Raw genomic sequence first — 10,783 nt, 5'->3', positions numbered from 1 at the left:
ATAGTCATTTATTTCACTGATCTTCAGCTGGTTTCAGAAAGATCTTAAATTACTGGTGGATCTTCTCCTACTAAATGGAAACCGAAAGAAAAGTGAAATTAAACAACAGAAACAATTAAATAAACTTGAAGAGAAGCTGACCAAGATATATAAATTAGGATATCTAAGTGTTTTTCTAAAATCTTTAATCTTTCATGACTACATTGAATGTTTATTAAAGTTTACTGTACAAATTTTCCATTTATCATTTGAAAGGCCTTATTATGAAGGCAGTTCTTCCCATTTGATGACAAACATCAGGCTTAGGGTGAAATTTGATTTTCCTTGAGATACAGACTTCCTTCTCCATTTCTAAAGTAAAGTTTTGTTGTTCTCCAGTGCCTGACCAACCTGGATGCATTGGTAAATCCAGTTATTTGCTTTCCACAGGATGCTGAGAAATTGTAAAAGGGAGCTGGGTGCGGTGGCTCACGCCTATAATCCCAGAACTTTGGGAGGCCGAGGCGGCGGGTGGATAACGAGGTCAGGAGATCGAGACTATCCTGGCTAACACGGTGAAACCCCGTCTCTACTAAAAATACAAAAAATTAGTCAGGTGTGGTGGTGGGTGCCTGTAGTCCCAGCTACTTGGGAGTCTGAGGCAGGAGAATGGCGTGAACCCAGGAGGCAGAGCTTTCAGTGAGCCGAGATCATGCCACTGCATTCCAGCCTGGGCGACAGAGTGAGACTTTGTCTCAAAAAAAAAAAAAAAAAAAAATTGCAAAAGAGTGAGATGGTCTTCCTGCTCACCTCCAATCTTTGGAACTAGGGTTGTCTTTTCTGTCAGGGAACCTTATTAACACTATGTTTTCACTATCTGAATTACTAATACCCAGCGTAGCCTTTGACTAGGGGATTGCTGGGTCAAATTTCTGCCTCTAGGTCTTTGAGGAATCACTACATTGTCTTGCACAATGGTTGTACTAATTTATACTCCCACCAAACAGTGTAAAAGCGTTCCTTTTTCTCCGCAACCTCAACAGCATCTTCTTCTAGGATTTTTATAGTTGGAGGTCTTACATTTAATCCTGAATCCATCTTGAGTTAACTTTTGTGTATGGTGATAGGTAGGGGTCCAGTTTCATTCCTGTGCATATGGCTAGCCAGGTATCCCAGCACCATTTATTGAATGGGGAGTCGTTTTCCCATTGCTTATTTTTGTCAAGTTTGCCAAAGATCAGCTGACTGTTATTTCCAGGTACTCTATTCCATTGGTCTATGTGTCTGTTTTTGTACCAGTAGCATGCTGTTTTTTACTATGGCCTTATGATATAGTTTGAGGTTGGGTAATGTGATTCCTCCAGCTTTTTTCTTTTTGCTTAGGATTGCTTTGATTATTTGGGCTCTTTTTTGATTCCATATGAATTTTAGAATAGTTTTTTTTCTAATTCTGTAGTAAAAAATGATGTTTGTAGTTTGATAGGAATAGTGTTGAATCTATAGATTGCTTTGGACAGTATGGCCATTTTAACAATATTGATTCTTTCAATCCATGAATATGGAATGTTTTTCAATGAGTTTGTGTCATCTATGATTTATTTCAGCAGTGTTTCATAGTTCTTCTTGTAGAGATCTTTCACTTCCTTGGTTAGATGTATTCCTATTCCTTTTTTGGTTGCTATTGTAAGTGAAATTGTATTCTTCTTGATTTGACTCTCAGCTCGAACATTACTGTTGTATATAAATGCTATTAATTTTGTATCCTGAAACTTTACTGAAGTTGTTTATCAGTTCCAGGAGCCTTTTGGTGAAGTCTTTAGGGTTTTCTAGGTATAGAATCACATCATCAAAGAAGAGAACTAATTCGACCACTTCTTTTTTTATTTGGATGTTTTTTCTTTCTTTCTCTTGCCTGTCTGCTCTGGCTAGGACTTCCTGTTTATCTTCTTAATTAGCATGCAAGAACAAAGAGCTTAGGGATTTCTTTGTCTTGTTCTCTGCTGTATCCCCAGCATCTAGAATAGTACCTGACACATAGCAGGCTTTGATTGAATTTGTTAAATGAATGAATACATGAGTGAGGTGATGGATTCCCCCAAAGTAATGGCCACTTTTTTGGACACCAATGAACCTTTCCCTGTCTTCAACTGTAGACATGCCTCTATTACCTGTGGTTGTTGTTTCAAGCCCTTGTTTTGTTAAGCAGAGGCAGGGTGGGATTGCCTTGCTTGAAAAGAAAAACTAATTTGACAGTAAAGGCCAGAGTTATAACAAATCATAAACAGTTCTATCAACTTCAAGTGCACTCTTTTTTCAAATGCAACTTGTAAGTCACCTTGACATTAAAGAACATCAGCACTGGTGTGGACCTCTAGGACTTTGTCAGGCATGACTGTCATTCTTCAATAGCTTGGAAAATACTAAAGGGCAATGGTGCCATTTTGTACAATTTTTTAAAGCAGCTTACATTTAAACTTGAAGAAATCCTACATTTCTATCATCTGTATATATATATAGAGAGAGATTCATAAAATGTTATGTTTGTCTATTACTGAGATATAATCTAATCCAAATAATTTATTATGCAAATAAAGATGATGCCTAGAGCTATTGATTTATCCAAAATCATTTCAGAAATGAATGGCATAATCAGTACATCTACATAGGTTCCTGACACCTAGTTCAGTTTTTCCTTCCAGCACTTAAATGTCATTCAGTATAGTAGTCACCAACTGACCAATTGAAGTAGCTGGTACTTCACAGCAAGACCTGCTTCTCTGAGCTTGTCCCTCTGACCAGAGATGATGGATCCAGGCATGGACATCTGACCTACTCTTATTCAAGCAAATTCTGGGTCAAGGTTCTTAAGTTTGGAATAGAATGATAGACACTGAGATTCGGTCTTCCCTGAGGGTGGAAGTCATGAGCTGAAAGCCTGGGGAACTCTGGGCACCCATGTTTCCTTCCTTGTGGGAAAACCAAGGCTGCAGTGAAGCAGAGTGAACTCCGTTTGCCCTAAGAAAGAAACAACTCCTAAAGAGCAAGAGAGACTCCAGGCAGCATCTGAGTCCTCACTTCCAGGTTCCCAGCTGCCTTCCCTATAGTAGGGCTACTAGAGAATCTCCAGGGTCTTTCCATTCCTTTGGACCAAATCAATTTGAGTGTGTTTCTGTCATTGTCACAAAAAACATACATATTGAATAACTAGAAGATTTATAGCAACATTCTAATCTCCCAAGGAAAGACAAATCAATACTGAGCTTCTACTACATGTCAGGTACTGGAAATACATTGTTTTTTCAACCTAACAATCCTATGAAGCTGGTCTTATTTTCTGCATTTTAGATTAGGCAAGTGAAGTTCCATGCTAAGTCAGAAGGCATTAAGTACCTGCATTCGAATTTGAATTCAGATGCTCAAATTCCAAAGTTTGTAATCCTTCCAATGAGTCACATTGCCTTAAATTCATTGTGATCTATGCTTTGCTACTCAAAGTGTGACATCACCTGGAAGCTTGTTAGAAATGCAGAATCACAATCCCAACGTCAGACTACTGAGACATTATCTGTACTTTAAAAAGATTGCCAGGTGATTCGCATGAATGTTCAAGTCTGAGAAGCTCTGATCTAGTAGAAACCAAGGTACAGGGAAATGTAAGCTGAATAACTTTGAACTGTAACCTAACATTTCAGAATCATCTCTAAAATAAGTAAAATAATATCTACCTCACTGGAATTATTGTGACTGAGAAAAGAAAAATATCTCAGAGCAGTCTGAGCTACGCAAGGTGTACAAAATTTATTAGGCCAAGAACAACATGAATATGGGACTTCAGTCATTCATGCGCTAACCCCCTTGTGCCTGGGGCAGTTATTTAAAGGCACTTGTTCCTGACTAGCTGCCTCACTCACTATCTCAATGTTCTGGAATTTGTGTTACAAAGAACAATGTATAGTCAAACAACAGCTTAAAATTTTTTTTTAGAGATGGTGTCTTGCTATGTTGCCCAGGCTGCTTTCAAACTCCTGGCCTGAAGGGATTCTGCCACTTCAGCCTCCTGAGTAGCTGAGATTATAGATGTGAGCCACTTCACTGGCTCTCATGTTTTGTAATGTAAATTCTTGGTAAACAACTTAGGAACTGCCTCTTCTTCTGCTTTATAGACCTACTTGTAACTGCTGCTAATTGGAACATATATTCAGGGCAACATGAATCTCTGCTCCCAGGTTGCAATCCTCAAACTTGCCCCAATTAAACTCTCTACTTATATTAAATTTGCATCATTTTTTTCTTTAGGTCAACATGAGGATGATATGAGCTAGGGTATAGAAGCCCTAGCTAGGGTACCTAGCTAGGGTACAGTGCCTGGCATAGTAGGCTCTTACTGTAGTATCCTTACATTCCAACATTAAATAAATGTATCATTCTTCTCGTTGTTGGACAGCATTGATAAACACATACACAAAATGATGCAGACAAGAATGTATGGATGCATAATGAACAAGCATTTCCTCAAAATAGTATTGTGACTGCAAGCGTAAAAGGTCAAAGGGAAATATGGTTTGATTTTCTTTGTCGTAATGGGTATGCAAAATTAAGTTCACACTAGCGATGTCAATGGCAAAGCAACAATGAAAGCTAACCAATTTGAATAAGAGACACAGTATTAAAACAAAAGTTAACTCCAGTAATTTTAGAAGTAGCGGAGAAGTTGTGTAGGTTGAGAGAGGGAAAAGAATATTGGATCAGAAAAGGAATACAGTTTTTAGGAAAGTTGCTAATTATTTCTACTGCTTTCAGATCATAAGACCTAAACTGGATAATCATATAACTCACAGGATACAGAAAAGAAATGTGATTGCTATTGTATTAAAAATATTCATTTTCTCTCTTGTATATTGATAGACCTGTCCACAAGGAAGAGTGTAGAATTTTAGCAATAGTACAAGTAGCCAATAAAGTATTTTAAACACTTGAATATAATTCAAGACTTTGGTAATTTTTCTCTATGCCAGAAATATTACATAAAAGAAAATGCTTTTTTTCTTTAGAAAAAAAGCATACTATCCCCATTTTCATTAAATATTGTACATACAATGAAGAAAATCACAAAATGTTAGTGAAGAGTATGAAAGTCTTGAATCATTGTACAGTGGTAGGAAAGAGAATAGTGTAAAATTTTAACTTATCCACCAATGTATGTATAGATTTGACAAAATTCAATTGAAATCCCAATGGAAGTTGAGGAATTTGACAATGTGATTCTAAAGTTAATCAAGAAGTATAAACAACAAATACTAAGCAAGGAAAGTAAAAATAAAACAAACAAAAAACTAGGAATGAGAGATATACATTTTTAACAAAGTAATCTGTATACATAGTTTAAAGAGTCACAAAAAGGTAGGGGGACTTATATTAATCTCTGCATAAAAAATTACCCCAAGCTGGCTGGGCACGGTGGCTCACGCCTGTAATCCCAGCACTTTGGGAGGCCGAGATGGGTGGATTGCCTGAGGTCAGGAGTTCAAGACCAGTCTGGCCAACATGGTGAAACCCTGTCTCTAATAAAAATACAAAAAAATTAGCTGGAAGTGGTGGCGGGTGCCTGTAATCCCGCTACTGGGGAGGCTGAGGCAGAGGAATTGCCTCTGCTGAGGCAGAGATGGAGGTTGCAGTGAGCCGAGATCGCTCCACTGCACTCCAGTCTGGGTGACAGAGCGAGACACCGTCTCAAAAAACAACCCCCCACCAAAAAAAACCCAAAAAACCCCAAAATTACCCCAAGCTTAGCAGTTTATAACAACATTCATTACCTCACATGGTCTCTGTGGTTAGGTCTCTGGGACTGGTTTAATTGGATGGTTCTGATTCAGGGTCTCTCATGAGGTTGTAGTCAAGTCAGGAGGCGGCCATCTAAAGGCTTGACTGGAACTTGGACGATCTACTTCTAAGCTGACATGCCATGTGGGCCCCTCCAGAGGGCAGTTTCAGTGAGGCAAGGGTCTCAAAAAGAGCAAGCAGTTCGTCTTCACAAGTAACTCTTTTAATAGGTTCACATTCTGATCTTTTAGGAGCAAAAATTTCCAGAAGCAAGTAACTAAGTTTTGTTCTGCTTGTTTTAGTTTTGTTAAACATAGGTACAGGAAAGTATGGCTGGTCTCAGAATCATTTAACATAAGACAGGAAACTATGTTTGGTTTTAACATTGTTTAGCACAGGAGCAGGGTATTATGTTGGCTTATTTCTCAGATCTATGAAGGGAGGTATGGGATACTTGACATATGTGCACCCAGGAGCGACTGGTAACTGCAACTTTAGGGTTAGAATAGAGTTCACAGAAGAGGTGTCATAGAAGCCGAGACCCATAGGATGAGTAAAACTTCCTTTCCTTATCTGTCTCTCTCTTTCTTGTCTTGTCTTGTCTTGCTTTGTTACCCAGGCTGGAGTGCAGTGACCCAATCTCAGTTTACTGCAGCCTCAACCTGCTGGGTGCAAGCAATCCTCCCTCCATAACCTCCTGAGTATCTGGGTCTACAGGTGCATCCCACTATGCCTGCCTAATTTTGTTCGTTTTTTGTAGAGATGAGGTGTCACTATATTGCCCAGGCTGGTTTCAAACTCCTGGGCTCAAGGCCTTCTCCTACCTCGGCCTCCAAAGTGCTGGGACTACAGGCATAAGCCACCACGCCTGGCCTAAAATTTCTGTAAGTAAAAAAATATTGGCCGGGTGCGGTGGCTCATGCCTGTAATCCCAGCACTTTGGGGGCCGGGACAGGTGGATCATCTGAGGTTAGGAGTTTGAGAACAGCCTGGCCAACATGGTGAAACCCCGTCTCTACTAAAAATACAAAAAATTAGCTGAGTGTGGTGGTGGGTGCCTGTAATCTCAGCTACTCAGGAGGCTGAGGCAGGAGAATCATTTGAACCCTGGGGGTGGGAGGGGGCGGAGGTTGCAGTGAGCCGAGATAGCGCCACTGCACTCCAGCCTGGGTGACAGAGCAAGACTCAAAAAAAAAAAAAAAAAATATATATATATATACATATATATAGAGAGAGAGTGCGCACGAGAGAGCAAGTAAACAAAAAAACTAGGAGAGCTACTTTTAACATAAAGAGACAATGGGTTGATGTTCTCAAAAGTGTATACTACATAATTAATGAGATTAGTCTCCAAAAGAAAAATAAAGGACAAAATCAGACAATTCTCAAAAAATAACTGCAAAAATTAAATAGGTAAAGACATGAAAATGTCAACATACCATTTTGTTGCTTAGCAAATTGTAAAGAAGAAAAATTTTGTAATAAGCAATATTGTGTGTGAACAGTGAGAGGATCACACTCAGAAAGGGCCTAGTGGGAATGTTGAGTGGGCCACTGTTGTGGAAAGCCAGTTTGGCAAAATGTATTATAAGCCTTAAGAGCATTCATTCCCTTTGATTTAGTAACTTCATATTATAATAATTTAATCTAATAAAAGTAATTATAAATTCAAATCAAGATATATGAACAATGATGAGGTGCTGTTTATTTTAGTGAGAAAGTGGAAAGAAACTCAATGCCCAACAACAAGTTAATGTTTAAATTTTCTTTTTTGAGATGGAGTTTTGCACTGTCACCAGGCTGGAGTACAGTGGCGTGATATCATCTCACTGCAACCTCCGCCTCCCGGGTTCAAGTGATTCTCCTGCCTCAGCCTCCCGAGTAGCTGGGACTACAGGCGCATGCCACCATGCCCAGCTAATTTTTGTATTTTTAATAGAGATGGGGTTTCACCATGTTGGCCAGGATGGTCTCGATATCTTGACCTCGTGATCCGCCTGCCTCGGCCTCCCAAAGTGCTGGGATTACAGTCATGAGCCACCGTGCCTGGCTGAATGTTTAAATTTTACTACATCTATTGGATGGAATATTATGGAGCCATTAAAAGTGGCATGTTCTAGGATTATTTATTGAAAGCACTTATAAGTAAAAAAAAAAAAAAAGGTACATATATAGCATAATCCAATTTCACTCAAAGTATGTCTTTACATGGGTAGAAATACGCCCGAAAGGAAATGGTGCAAACTTAAAAAAAAAGCATGGTGTGACTATGAGAAGTCTATTTCTGCTTTATATCTTTCTGCATTTTATACAATGATGAGGTATTATTAGTTTTCTTCTGTTTTTAAAAGTTTCTGTATTGTAAAATATGACATAGATATTGAAAAATGCATTAAAAAGTACAGTTTAATGCATTATTAGAAGTTCTATTTCTTGACCACCACCTGTGTGAATGGTGAGGACTACTGTTCCAGTAGTAGTAAGGTTTAGTAAGTAGTAAGGATAGCGGTTATTATTTAGTAAGTTAGTAATTTAGTAAGTAGCTTAGTATTTAATAAGTAGTAAGCTAGCAAACAGTGTGGACACTGCAGTAGCTGGTAAATGGTGAAGGTTCCTCACCATTCGCCAGCTTCTCCAGAAACCTTCCATGTTTCTTCTCCCAATCACACCCCATCTGCCTACCCCCTGGGAAAAAGAACCACTATCCCGATTTTTATTGTAATCAATTCTTTGCTTTTTGTTATGGCTTATCACCCAAGCATTCATTCTTAAACATTGTTATTTGATTTTGCCTGTATCTTAAAATCTTTTAAGACTTTAAAAAATCTCCATATTCCCCTTTCATTCCCTTCCCCGCCTTTTCTGTGTAATGTACTTGTTGTATAAATCAGGTCATCGTCCTATAGTTCGGATTTTGCTGAGCTCAGGCCCAGAGTGTAGTTTAAGGTATTTCTTTGCAATCTGTATTTCTTGCAAGCTGGCAGTTGAATCACAGATGTGATCAGAAGCTGATGGATGGGTGGTTTAGGACACATTTCTAAATTCAGACTCTAGAGCTCCCTCTGCTCTTGTCCTCCTGTCATCTTCCAAAGGCGGTGACTTACTTTCTGACATCTCCTGGTTCCTTCCTGGTTTTTTTTTTTTTTCCTATTTCTCTAACCTATACTCTTTGGATTCAAATCCCAGCATTTTCTCTTCCGTTTGGGAAAGGAGTTTGGGATAGTTCGGAGAGTTTATGGGTGCCAAACTGCTTCAGTCTATGGGAAAAATGAAAATCAGAATATAAATTTTAAAAGTGGCCCAAGATAGCTACAGGTTGGAGATATGGGCAATAAAAACTAGGTTTATGAACTAAGCTGTACTCACACCTGCAGGGCTGGAGTCTGTCAAATATTTCACTGACTTCTAGTGATTACAACCTTGTCTATCAGATAAAACACAAAGGCAGGATAAAATCAATCATTCCTCTCCAGACCCTGAGGCTTACCTGTTTGTTAACCACATATTTGCTTTATCTTACGTATAATGTCACTTAGCACCAATCAAAACTGTAGAACAACCCCTTTGCTTCACTACTCCCCTTCTCTCATTTTCTAGTAGCAGAACCTATAAATACTGTGTCTTGTGTAGTCTACTCAGGAACACACTCTCCGTTAGCTCTGAGGTCTGTGTTTCCAGGGTTATTAGTCCTCAAACTTGGCCCAGAAACTAACTTTAAATTTCTTTAAGCTACAGTGCCTGTTATATAACCATTCCGTCCACAAGTCCTGTCAAAACTCACCTCTTACCCATTGCACGAATCCACTCTTAGAAGTGCAAAGCTCCTCTCAGTTTCAGTTACTGTTCTCAAATTGGCTCTCTGAGCTTTCCAGTGAGTCCCATCAGCTACAGCTGTCCCTCAGTATGTGGGGGATTGGTTTCAGGACCCTCCAGACCCAGCATACCCAAGTCTGCAGCTGCCTTGATATAAAATGTCATAGTATTTGTATTAACATATGTATATCCTCCAGTAAACTTTAAATCATCTCTAGATTGCTATAATACCTAACACTATGTAAATTCTCTGTATATCATTGTTATATTATTTTTAAATTTTTTTAAAAATATTTTTGATCCATAGTTGTGGATGCAGAACCCAGTGGATATGGAGAGCTGAGAGCACCTTGGTTTTCTTCTGTCAGTTGCCCTATTGTTTCTCTCTACTTTCTCCTGTTGATGCCACACAGGTCTTGTAGCTATTGGTGGTTTGTCCCCACTCCCTCCTATATTTTGTTATAGTTGGCTATAGGCCTTTGGTTTTGCTATCTATTTTGCATGCCCCCCCCACTTTTTTTTTCAAAATACACATTCTTCTCAAGGTCCATTTTTAAAATTAGGGGAATTCAGGGAAAAAAAATTTGCGACTGCTGTTGCCATGTTTCCACTATTTCTTCATATTTTATTTTTAGGTTAAAAAATGTTAGAATATTATTAAAATGCACGAGAGCCTATTTTGCTGGATTTGAGATTTTTGTATTGCTTTACTCTGATTGTAAGGAAGGACTGTGTTGAAAAGCAGAGGTTATTATGAGAGACAATGAATGTTGGAGGCATTCTCTGATGATTTAAAGAAAGAAGTCGGTCTGGAAGACATTATGTGTTATGAAAGAAAAGGTATGTGGAGTCTCAAAGGATGACACAAATTCCCATACAAGAGAGGATCTGACCTGACAACTTGCGTCAGTCCATGGAGAGGGATGTGTGTTTCTCTCCTGATTGTGAGTACATCATGTAGCTTTCTGGATAGATTCCCAAAAACTAAAGCCAGGCCACCAAAAGTTAAGTGTGTTAGGACCATCTCCTTGGTAAATAAATACAAATGTAGATTTTCTCAATATAAGATCTAGCATAATGAAAAATAATTATCCTTATTTTAATATGAGAGTTCCTCTCTGATAAATTCAGAGAGTTTCCCACATAATAGTTACATTAAAAAAGGAAACAT

This window comes from Pongo abelii, chromosome 2, assembly GCF_028885655.2.
Source record: "Pongo abelii isolate AG06213 chromosome 2, NHGRI_mPonAbe1-v2.0_pri, whole genome shotgun sequence".
NCBI classification, from domain to species: domain Eukaryota; kingdom Metazoa; phylum Chordata; class Mammalia; order Primates; family Hominidae; genus Pongo; species Pongo abelii.
The sequence above is the reverse complement of the archived record's forward strand: the minus strand, read 5'-3'. Positions refer to the sequence as shown.